Genomic DNA, 12,434 nt, shown 5'->3' with positions numbered 1-12,434 from the left:
AAACCATATACTAAAATAGTGGTATAAGAACCATGTGAGAGATAGAAAGCAGGCCTAGGGCCTGTAGAACCGCTGGGGCTACCAGGAACCACCCAAGGTTAGGATGCAGGAGACCCACAGGGGACGCGTGCAGTGTCTAAACACAGCCGTGGATCACCATTGACTTTCTATGGAGAACGAACAAGTTACAATTTTAAAGATTAAGGGTACTTAGAGGTGAACTACGATTTAGACTAGGACACTTCAAGAGTCAAGACCACGGGAGCACTGGAGTACTCGTGTTACCTCACCCAGGGAAGCAGGGTGCATAGGTGTCTTTTGGTGTCGGGTTTCGTCGTCGATTCCTATGGTGAGCTGCGAAGAAATGCTGCAGGTGACCAGAGGAAAAGTGTCCGGGTGGATCCAAGGGTGAATCAGAGATGTGAAGAACCTGAAAGCAAAGGGGATAGAGTCTGGGTCACTAGCCAGTGACCAGGATGGCAAGGAGAAGGTGCCAGCCGATGTCGGGTGATTTCAGGTGAAAGAGGTGAAGCTTGACTCTTCAGCCACGAGGACCAGGAGGCATCAACGACAACCAGGAGCTGGATTTGAGCTGTCCCACAAGGGATCTAGTTGACTGCGGTGTCGGAATCCATGTTGAACACAACAAGCCTTGGCAACAGCGACCCACGCAAGATGATAAGATTGGCTTTGGTGCAGACCAGCAAGGTCTGAAGGACTCCTCCTTTGGAGAGGAATGGGAGCATGTCTGGAGCAACCAGAAAAGCTCAAGAAACAAAGGATTGGCCTTCATGGGGGTTCACTAGCCAACGGACTAGGAACCGCGAAGGCACCTCGAGCTGCTGTGAAGAAAGTGGACTCACGGGTTACTCCTGGAGTGCTGGCTTCTGTACATCAGTGCAAAAGGAGCTCGGGGCAGGGACTTCAAATTCCCCAATGCACAACTTCGGGATACCTCGGGAAGTAGGTGCAGATGCAAAAATGCAGGATGTCCAGGAGTTCCGGTCCCACGTCTCTTGTGTCAGCTACATGTCTCAGCTTTGCTGGGAGCGCGGGTCAGCTTCAGAGATGTCTGGAAGTCCATGTCCTGTTTTGCAGATTCTTGGGGATCCGGCGGGAGCCTCGGAAATGCAGACCAGCAAAGATGCAGTTGGTGCCCGTTTGAACAGGGTGGTCACTCCTTGAACACATGGGAGACTTCTTCCGTCTTCCAGTCGATATGGAATGTCGAAGGTCCAAGATATATGTTGCAGAGTTTCGTCCAGGGTAATCTGAAGTCCTAGGGACTGGGGTTCTATACTTATAGTAAGTTTAGGGGTTGGACTAACTCTAAGGTCCCTCCTGTGGGTGGACCTGGGGAGGGGGTGGTTACACTCCTTCCCCATTGTCCAGTTTTGTGCCAGAGCTGGGGCTGAGTGCCCCAGCAACCGGTTGGAACTGGGAAATGCATGGAGCACCTTGTGTGCCCCAGGCAGTGTCTGAAAAGCATTCACTGAATGCAACCCACCCTGCCCCAATACACTAAAGCCTGTCTGGGAAGGTGCTAGCACCTCCCTGGACAGGAAACCTATTGTCTAGGCCTCCCCTGCCAGAGTTTCGTCCAGCAGCAGGAGGGCAGACTCGTGTCTGTGGCAGCAGCATCCATTTTGTGATGCTGGGGCTCTGTTTAACTTTAACCGGGTTTACCAGTAAGTACATGTATTCGCCCTCTAGAAGGGTGGAATGCTACCCCCACTACCAGAACTGGTGGGGGGTAGTATTCCAAAGTGTTTGACACCTTACACGACATTTTTGGTAAAGCCAAACTAAAGTTAGCATTAACCACAAGGATTATAATGCACTTAAGAGTATATGGTATGGCTATATCATAGAACAGCTATAAGGAGATGGTTCCGAAATCTGCAGAGGGGCTCAACTCATGCTAGGGCTCCCTCTCAGACAAAACCAAGCACTCTGCCTTCAAGATTGTCAATGCCTGCCATAGGAGTGACTTATACGTGTCTATAGATAAGGTAGATATAGGTATACTATATCTAAGTAAGGGGTGCTTACACCACCTTACCCAGGCTGCAAGTACAGACCTGTGGTGTCAGTTTGGAAGGCTAACCAGGGGTGGCACAATACATGCTTCAGCCCCTGGTAGTCCTCTGGGGTCCCTATGCCCTGGGTACCTGAGTTACCATACCCAGGGGCTCAAAAGGGTGACCCGGTAACCAATCTGGTATGTACCTAAAGTACATGGTTTCAATTTTGGAGAGAGAACAGCTAGGCTGTGGGCCTGATAGCAGGGCCACGGCCATACTAAAGTCAGAAAACCAGTGAAACACAGCAAAAAGTGGGGGTAACCATAGGAAGCAGACCCTACTCTCCTACACCGGTTGGCGCATTTTTTTCAGGCTTGGACTTCTGTCACGGGCAACGCATGGGTACGCCAAACTGTCCAAGGCTTCCATATCGAGTTCCGCGGGGAGCCATTCCAGCAGGCTCTGCCGCGTCCTCTGGTGTTCTCAGCGGCGGACGACGCCTTGGTCGACCGGGCGGTCCAGTCTCTTTTACTCAAGGGCGCAGTCGTACAGTCCACTTACCATGTTCGCGGCTTCATTAGCAATCTTTTTGTAGTGGACAAGGGCCAGAGACCTGTGATCAATTTGTGCAAGTTCAACGAGTGGCTTGTTTACAGACACTTCAAGATGGAGGGAATCCATCTTCTCCGCGATCTTCTCAGACCGAACGACTGGATGGCGCGGCTAGACCTAAAGAACGTGTATTTGACCATACCAATTTTTCCTCCACATTGGAGGTTCCTGCAGTTTCTTTGGCAGGACAAGGTGTACGAATTCACCACCCTTCCTTTCGGTTTATCCTCCGCTCCTTGGTGCTTCACCAAGGTTTTGCGTCCGGTGATTGAACGTCTGCGTGCGTCCAGGATGCGACTCATAGTTTATTTGGACGATATTTTACTTATGGCAGAATGTCCCACAGCTCTGTCTCATCAGCTTCAGACAGCGGTCAATTTACTCCAAAGCCTGGGCTTCGTAATCAACAAGGCGAAATCCATGCTCGTTCTGTCCCAGAAGGTGGTTTTCCTGGGGTTTCCCATCGACTCGGTCACCGCTACTCTCAGCCTTCCAGCCCGTAAGATGACAAAAATCCGTCATGAGCTGAGGAGAGCTCTTACCCAACACCAACTCTCCCTCAGACAGATAGCCCCCATCGTAGGTCTTCTGTCAGCGTCCATCCAAGCCATTTTCCCAGGCCCTCTCCATTACAGGGCCTTGCAGCGTCTCATACCACAGCATCTTTGCAAAGGCCTCTCCTATTCCCAGAAAGTATCTCTCGATGCGGAGGCCAGGGGGGAGATTCAATGGTGGCTTTCCAACATGGAGGCCTGGAATGGACGTGGGATTTTCGGTTCTGCGCCGGATATCATTATCGAGTCCGATGCCAGCAGATCAGGCTGGGGCGCACAGTGTGGCGAGTTCAAAACAGGCGGTGCGGGTCTCCTATGGAGCAGCAGTTGCACATCAATTGTCTGGAACTATTGGCGGGGTCATTTGCGATACCAAAGACTTGGTCTGTTCTTGTGTTCTACTCAAGATGGTCAACATATCAGCTGTCCGATATATCAATCATACTGGGGCACATGCTCAAGGGCTCTCTCGGACAGTTCAGCAAACTTTTGGAGGTATTGTCTGGACAATCATGTGTCAGTGACGGAGGTGTACCTTCCGGGTCGGGACAACCAGATAGCGGATTTTCAGTCCCTCCATCTCCACGACAGCAGTCTTTGGAGATTGCACCCGGGGTTTTTCACAGATCAACAGTCTCTTTGGGGGAAGTTTCAATTCTATTAAGGACTCGGAGGCGAGGATTATCCCATCCAGGGTACAAAGTCGCTTTGATTCCTTGCCTCCCACGTATTGGAGTAAGTACAATGTTTTAACGGTTTATGATATCACCAAATGTTACCGTACATACCTTTGACCTGTTGTTTGCCTTGCTGGCCAAACCTTAGCCATGATTGTCGCTTATATTCTGTTTTGCGTTTCCGGAGATTCTGGAAAACAAGATTCGTGAGGCCTATGGGCTGGCTGACCTACAGCAACGATAGAGGGAGGTTGGACACTAAAAGAGGACTACCAGCACCTCTGGGGCCTGTGAGTGGAGCAGAGAGCAGGGGACGCTCTAGACATGAACACTCTATTGTTTTTTGTGATATTCCCGATGTATCATGGGAATAGTTCTTTGTTTTGATGACTTTAACATGGCTGCTGTCATTAAAGTAAACAAAGATAAAGCATAATCCTCATCTCCGAGTCCTTAATAGAATTGAAACTTTCTGTTACGATAGCTAGGACATTTTTCACTCAGACAAATAGGGCCGACCCAAGGCCAATATATAGATAAAAAGGGATTTTTTTGAATGATAGCCCATCATCAAATCATCCCACACCTCAGACGACAGTTTTATGTACCCTGTACATCTATAAGACAACTACTTCTACATTGCTCTTGAGGTTTGAAGAAGAAATGTCAAACTACCAGTATTACCAGTGCTTTCTTTTGGTCTGAAATATGCCACTCAAACTTTTGAGAGATGCATAGCAGTAGCAGACTAGTAGACTTTCTACATTAAAGAATATTCCTTTACCCTTACCTAGACAGCTGTCTGATAACAGTGCTGTCCTAGCCAATTAGGCAAAACTATGCTCTGAGGATTATTAGGATAGATTATATTTAGGGTTCCCGGTTTTATGGTATTTATTTTTTTAACATTTCCGTCATATCTATTTTTTGCCCATCTTGTTGGTATATAGCCATATTTATTTAGTGTTTTGCGTATATATGGAGGCATTAAATAGTATACGTCCGCATTTATTTAACTGATAAACATGCTCTCATATTTCGCTGCCTGTCGCATTTTAGCAAGTTAAGCAGCCAAATTAGCAAAACACTACACCTTCAGGTAAATATGAGCATTAGAATACAAATATATGTTACCGTACACCTGCATTTAGGGAAATCTAAACTAATGTTTAACTTCCCAAGCTGCCTATCTGCTCACCTGTTGTCCTAGAAATCATGAAAAATAGCAGTCACCCACTGAAGCACACTTTTCTACATTTTTCCCTTTTTAAAAATAAGTACAGACAGGAAACACTTTGGGGCAGATTCACAGAACTAACTTAAGACCGAATCCTAAACGTACTGGGAAATAACCTTTACAACGCAACTTTTACAACGCACTACCATTGCAACTAAACTTTTACAACGCAACATCCATTACAACACATGCCATTACAACGCATGACACTACAACGCATACCAGTACAACGCATGTCATTACAACGCATACCATCACAAGGCATAGTACCCTTACACTATCCAACACTTACCCTACTGTTGCACCCCCTGGAGTTAGAATAGTAATGTTTACCCCTACACTATCCAACACTTACCCTACTGTTGCACCCCCTGGAGTTTGAATAGTATTTTTTACCCCTACACTATCTAACACTTACCCTACTGTTGCACCCCCCTGGAGTTAGAATAGTAATTTTTCCCCTACACTATCCAATACTTACCATACATGCAATATAATGTTATGCGTTGTAATGGTATGCGTTGTAAAGGTAGTATGCGTTGTAATGGAATGCGTTGTAAAGGTAGTTTTAAAAAAATTGTTGTAATGGAATGCATTGTAATGGAATGCGTTGTAATGGATGTTGTGTTGTAAAAAATGCGTTGTCAAGGTATGCGTTGTAAAAGTATGCATTGTAACGTCATACATCCAACGTACTACTTTTGGTATTCACAGAAGGCATTTAGTGGCAGTAAAGTTAGGATTTTGTGTTAAGTCTTAAGTCTGTCTTAAGTCTGTCTTAAGTCTGTCTTAAGTCTGTCTTAAGTCTGTCTTAAGTCTGTCTTAAGTTTGACTTAAGTTAAACTTAGGAAAAAATCCTAACTTTACTACCACTAAATGCCTTCTGTGAATACCAAAAGTAGTACGTTTCGGATTTTGTCTTAAGTTAGTTCTGTGAATCGGGCCCTTTGTTTTCTGTCTTTAAGTATCTGTAAAAATCAGTCAAAATGGAAAACCAGGATCTTTAATTATATTTTAGTCTCTTCCTTAGCCTCAATAAAAAAGTTTAAAGTCCGAAGGAATTCATAGAACGCATTTGCTTTGCCAATAATCCAATGAATTGGTATGATCCCTCTCCCCTTGCTTCTCCAGTTTTGTCATAGTTTTCCTCTCTTCTGATCCACTGACTGTCAAAGTCAGGAGAACTCCCCATCCAGTCCCTGTGGGAAAATAGATACTGAATTTTAGAAGGTTTACTAGAAAAACTACTTTGATAAGTTTCCACCACCACTTTTAAGTTTTCTGTAAGGAACTTGTATTTCACCTCTAGGGCACCAAACAATTTCTTGTGCCTCGCCAATAAGCTGGATATCACTCCTTCCTGTGCTCAAGACCCTTTTATGGGCTATTATTTCCATGTTGAAAAAGGATCTCTCCGAGCACTCAAGAAATCAGAATTGTGGTCGTGGTTTCAACATCCTTTAATCCATTTTGCCCTTGCCAACAAATGTTTTGTCTATTGCTGACAATTTTGCAGCAGACTTCGGCAGGGCTAGTCTTCTGGTGATGTATGCAAATAATAAAAATAAGTAGAATTGTCTTTGAGTACCATATCTTGTGTGGCCCCACTATCGTATGTGGCGCTACAACACACAAGTGCTTACACTGGAGCACCCTCCCTCAGATAAAATGGTATAACAACCTCACAGCACCTCAGACTTTACACACGGTAGTGGGGCCACATAAGATACTGATGAAGTCTGCTGCAACATTGCTAGCAAAAGACAAACACATGTTGACAAGGGAAAAATAGATTCATGGTTGTCTAATAAAGAACATATGTTGAAACCACAACCTCAACTCTGACTTCATGAGAACTCGGTGAACCCCTTTTTTGACTTTTGCTACCTTTACTGCAGAGGAAGACTTGGTGGCTCTTCCTCCCCTTAGAGTACCAGACATCTATGGACATTTACAAATAAACTGTGAATAATCGTGATTACTGTGGTGGGTGCCCCGTCTTTCCCAGCCACTACTCCTGTATGTTTTATGATTATTTCCATGTCACCCACCACTTTTCAAGCACTTGCCTTAAGCCGCAATATAAACCTGGAACTGTGGCTGCCTGGGACATGGCGCCTCTCTCCTGTGTGCAGCTGGTCAGAGTTGAGGCCTGCGGCCTCCGTTATGATACTCCTCTCAGTGTCCCTCCAGCTTGGCTCTCTCCTCCTAGATGTTGAAACTCTGGCCTCCTTGTAGTATTCCTGTGTATTTCATGTGCTGGTTCTTTGCTGTGTCTAATCTTCTCTGTCACTGCATCCTTTCCCCCACATTGCTCCACACTGTCCACTCATCCTGCTGTTCCTCTTTTCTTCCGCCTTCTTCCCTTCATATATTCACTGTCCATTATGTTATTTCCTCTTCCTGTGTTGGCTGAATCCTCTTCATCCGTTCGTCCGATCACCTGTCCTCTCTATCGCCATGCTCCTGAGCGCCTATGAATGCTGATTACACCTTGTTTTTCTCATCATAAGCACACAGCTCACAAAAAGTGGAACAGGACTTTCAGACAACAAAGTCCCTGTTGGGGCGTATGACCAGGGACTACCGAACATCCCCCTCCCCCGCTTTGTGTTTTAACAAACATTTATTAAAGATGGACATGAGAGGGATTTCTTTGGAGGCGGGGGTCATACAACCCCCGCCCGTATTTATTAAAACATAAAATCAAATAAAAAATTGAAATAAACAATATTTACACATTTTTACGCAGAAAACGTAGCATGACATTTGATTATAATTAATATGTACAGATATCAGAAGGCTAACCTTAACATACTTCTAGTACAAGGTATTTCCTATCCGAATCTAAAATCTAAACAATAATGATACATTAATTACTTTTCTGCGTATCCTATTTGGGCCTACGGCAAGGTCGCTAACTGGTGTCAGATCCTTATCAATTAACCACGCCCTCCCGTAGGAGTGCGCATGCGCAGAGGGCCCATTTACCGTGAAGGTACTTCCCTCCCCCCCCCTTGTTACCCCTGTACGCTCTATTGACCTCGCCCTAACTCCATTAAAGGGGGCCCTTGCATCTCTGCGCCGTTTACTGGCGTCATTGTGCCCGTGCGGGGTGGCCAACCAGCCTAGAGAACGCGTGACTCCCCCTCCCCCGTACCCATCTAGCCAACAGGCTGTAAATGCCCCTGGAGTTCTAGGAGAGACCACCTGTCCCTCCCCTTGGGCGACCCCATTCAAGAATGGCGCCGCCCTCTAAGGACCTTAAATGTACTACTCACAAATCATGACCTTACCGCCACAGGCCAACGTAGTTGACCGACTATCAGGACCCCCCCCCTACCCTCCTACAGTGAAAGTTCATGCCCTGTCCTTAAATTCACTAGCCAAGCCATTATATGTTGTAACCTGACTATAAGGCTCCCCTGCCCCTCCCCCCCCAGCCCCCCCCCCCCCGAAAAAACTCACTGAAGGGTCGTGCCCTGTCCCGATACACAACTAACTAGGCCAAGGTCATGCCCTGTCCCTATACACAACTAACTAGGCCAGAAGATTCTCCAAGAAGTTTTCATCCCCTAATTTATAGCCTCAGTAATGTGTTACTAGTTATTTTATCGAGTGGCCTTATGCCCTCACAGACTCCCTTCCCCCATGTTGGAATCTCTGGGATCTCTGCGCCAGGGTGTACCCCAGGTACATACGTGTCGACCCACCCACTTCAGTGATTAGTGTTTTTTGACCAGCCCCCATCTACCCATGCGTACCCCGTCACCCCAAGTGCAGGATAGTACTGCTAGAGCTGGCTGAACCAGAGGAAATTGACATACCGTCTTGGAACCACTGAAATGGGCCCAATTGATGGCATCCTGATGCGCCCTATAGACACGTCACCCCAGACAATGACACTCACTGGTGCAACCACGCCAGTGGAATGCTACCCCAGGGAGTGCCCCACCGGCCCCAAGATCTCCCATACGCATATCCTGTAATGCTTGAACGACTTATACCTGACCACTATGCTCTGGGACGGCTCTGCGTAAGCCTATCCCCCTACTCATGGAGCATCTGAACACCGTGCAGTGTCCGCTACGATGGCACCTGCCAGCACATGCGCCGTACTGGCAGAATACCGTTTTCTGACAAGGGGTGTTCAGGCATTGGATCGCCCGTTACCCCTGGGTTTGGTCAAGCTGGCAAGGCATATACCTGTAAGGCAGCGTACTGCTCGATTAACACGGCTGGCAACCACTTATGGCTAACACACCTATACACAAACAATATAGTGCATGGGCCGCACCGTCTCACCCATGCATGCTGGCATCTCTTGAGCCCTTGAGCTGATCGCCCATACACTTGATGTCGTTTGCTTGCCATTCACGTTTCAGATCGATCGGTCCCATTGACTGTCCACATCTTGCAGTCATTGCGGTGTGGAACACTTCCCTGGTATCAGTCATGGATCCAGCCATACATAAATAAAAATCAAACACAAATGATTAGTGCTGTTTGCTTTTAGACGAAAGATACAGTTCACATGGCAGCCCAACTTCATGCGACTGTACCCCCCCATTCTCCCAGCCTAGGGTGCATAGGCACTGTCGGGATACTCAGGAACATCTAATGTGCGGGAGAAAGGATGCATCGCTACTAGGTGATACTACACCTGTACCCATCGAAAATTGTAAGGGTGCAAATGTTCCCAGATACTGTCCGACAGCATAGACCTCCAAATGACCCAAATGAGCACAAGTCCCAGGGGGACTAAGTACAGTGCAACACCACACAGGAATAACCAGGTTAAATTGTACAGGCCCAAGGATGTCAGTAAGTGTTAACCCCTCTGGACAACTCACAGTCTAAGTGTTTCGGCACAAGGGTGCAGAGATACCGTGAGACCAACCACAGGCATATAATGCTTTATTGTACAAGCGTGTCTTTGCACTCTTGAAGGTGTGACAGCCAGGCATGGGACAACGTGATGTGGCCATAGATTGCTGAAACCCAATGGCTCCTAATGTCTTGATGTGGTGCAAACAATCAGGCATCAAATAAGGAACATTGAGAAGAACAGTTCAAGTGTGACAAAGCACAGCACCCGTTGCACTACATGGGGACCACTCCCCATCCATAGCGCGCAAGATTAAGTGCTCTGCCCTCCCTTCCCAAAGTATTCTGGTACCCTAATAAATGTGACTGCAAAACATTTACATCAGACGTCGATGAGGCCTAGTATAGCACCAATCGTATTATCATCAGACTTTCAACTGAGAGCGTTGAACATCGCACCAGTTTTATAACATGATGATTGTTGAAATAGGCTTATAATGAGTGCTTACCATAGCACCAGTTACCTTATTGTGTGACGTTTCGTTCAGTAAGAATATTGTTGGATGACTACATAGTGCTGCTAATTAATTAGCAATCAATTGGTAAACCTATTTCTGCTATTTCTCTTCCACATGCTTTTCCTGAGTTTATAAAGCAGCGTACCACAGTGAGGGATCTAATCCTATCATTGCATCTGCAATTGCATGGAATACAGCTAAGGGTTTCTCAGTGTTTAAACTAAAGGTAGGAAGTGTGATCCGCCGGCTAAATGTGGCTATTAGAACCAGGCGGCGTGGCCCTGTCCTATGTTGAGAGCTGAACAACATAGCGCCTGCGCCATAAGTACTAGAGTTATTACGCGACAGCACTGGTGACATGTGGATGCTAAACAAAAATTCCCTTTAAATTAAGGCCTCTTGAGTAAGTCATGTACCATAGCTGCCACCACCAGGACAGCTCAGAAACTGGCCCCTTTTAGTGAAGAGACAACCAGTTCTATTCACAAACACAGGCACTTTGATGCAATGTACCCCTAACAGAGCAGTCGGACAACGTTTGCAAGTGGCAATTGCTTAGCTTTTTGGAGTCCCTTGTACCATACCTCATCCTACCAAAAATTAACGCCTGAAATGGCTTAGTGACTTGTGGGATTGTTGCTAACAAATTAGTAGTCATCCCAGTATTCAATCTACTGTAGGTGTATTTATCAACTATATTGTTCGAGGTGCTTAAAAGTTCCCTTTGGAGCAATAGATAAAGACAAGTTGTGGCTAAGATCAGGAAAAGAGAACGTCAGCAATGCCCACCATAGCCAAGGGTAATTGTACAGTATAGCTGCAGACACCCCTTATGAGTAACCCAGTATCAATATACATGTACTACAGTGCCCTGAGAAGACGCCCCAATGAGCTACGAACTAATAAACGCATTGCATTCTTACTTCCAGCAACAGGGGTATCAAACATTATATTACCATAAGCTATCAGCGCTTGTTCACCTAAGTTGTAACAGCAGCTGAGCAACCCGGGAAGCACATCATAGCTGATCCCTTTTCCGTTGGCGACACTGATCCTGTGCCGGCCCGTCCCTCGGCCTCTTCCATGCTCCGGTGGTCAAGAAACCAGCTACGTAGATCGTTTAACGACAGGGCTGCGCACACCGCATTGAACCTAGTTGTTTGCAACCTAGAATACAGCAAGGAAACAGATCGGGTGATGCCTCCGGAGAGGCTGAGGAGCAGCCGTGCCTCCCATGATCCCAGAAAAATGTTTGCTTGCTACGGGTAAACGTATCCTGATCAGCCCTTGATTCCTAGATGAGCCTAAAACATGTTGTTAAAACAATCAGTAGAACATTGCCCAATAGCGATTTCCATATTTCTTATCAAATGCCTTTTGAAAGTCATCAGTGCTTTTTAAGAGATACCCAATTCCCCAGCTACATGGGGATTAAAGTCTCTGTCCCCAGGCCACATTCAGCCCTTAAAGGGCCCAAAACAAAATGATTGTGGCTCATGTAAACCATGAAAACACCTGGATTTGAACACATCACCTTCAAAGTGAGAGTCAGATACCGCAACCACTGGGCCACAGTCCCCAATATGTAATGGCTTTGTTAATATTAGTTGGGTCGCACTTAATTACAGCAGCCCATGAGGCAAGGGTTAATCGGTGTATATATGCACCGCTTCATTAAGGCACTCTAATAATAATCAGCGTATACCACCACAATTAATGTTTGGCGTAAATTGTACCCATCTTATTTACCGACCGTTTGAGAAGGAAAAGACCTGCCTAGTTTGATTGTTGTGGGTTGCACACAGTGTGTTACGTTTCAATGGGGAAGCATGGGAGCAGGCACTCTGATGCTTCGTGGCGCTAAGGGACTCACGTGGCCTTAGAGTTTCTGTGCGAAAGGAGAGTTTATTCAGCAGACTAGGGTCTTGGCTCGTTTACCTGAAAGCCATGGGTACCCTGCCAGTAAAATAAACCACATTTTCTTA

General features: G+C 46.3%; 1 protein-coding gene across 9 annotated transcripts in view; it reads left to right on the top strand.

Annotated features, from left to right (window-relative positions):
• Positions 1-12,434, top strand: part of FBXO47 (F-box protein 47) — a 1,641,665-nt gene that overhangs the window by 1,497,940 nt on the left and 131,291 nt on the right. The window lies entirely within an intron of this gene.

Source organism: Lissotriton helveticus, chromosome 5_1, assembly GCF_964261635.1.
Source record: "Lissotriton helveticus chromosome 5_1, aLisHel1.1, whole genome shotgun sequence".
Taxonomy (NCBI): Eukaryota; Metazoa; Chordata; class Amphibia; order Caudata; family Salamandridae; genus Lissotriton; species Lissotriton helveticus.
The sequence above is the reverse complement of the archived record's forward strand: the minus strand, read 5'-3'. Positions and strand labels throughout refer to the sequence as shown.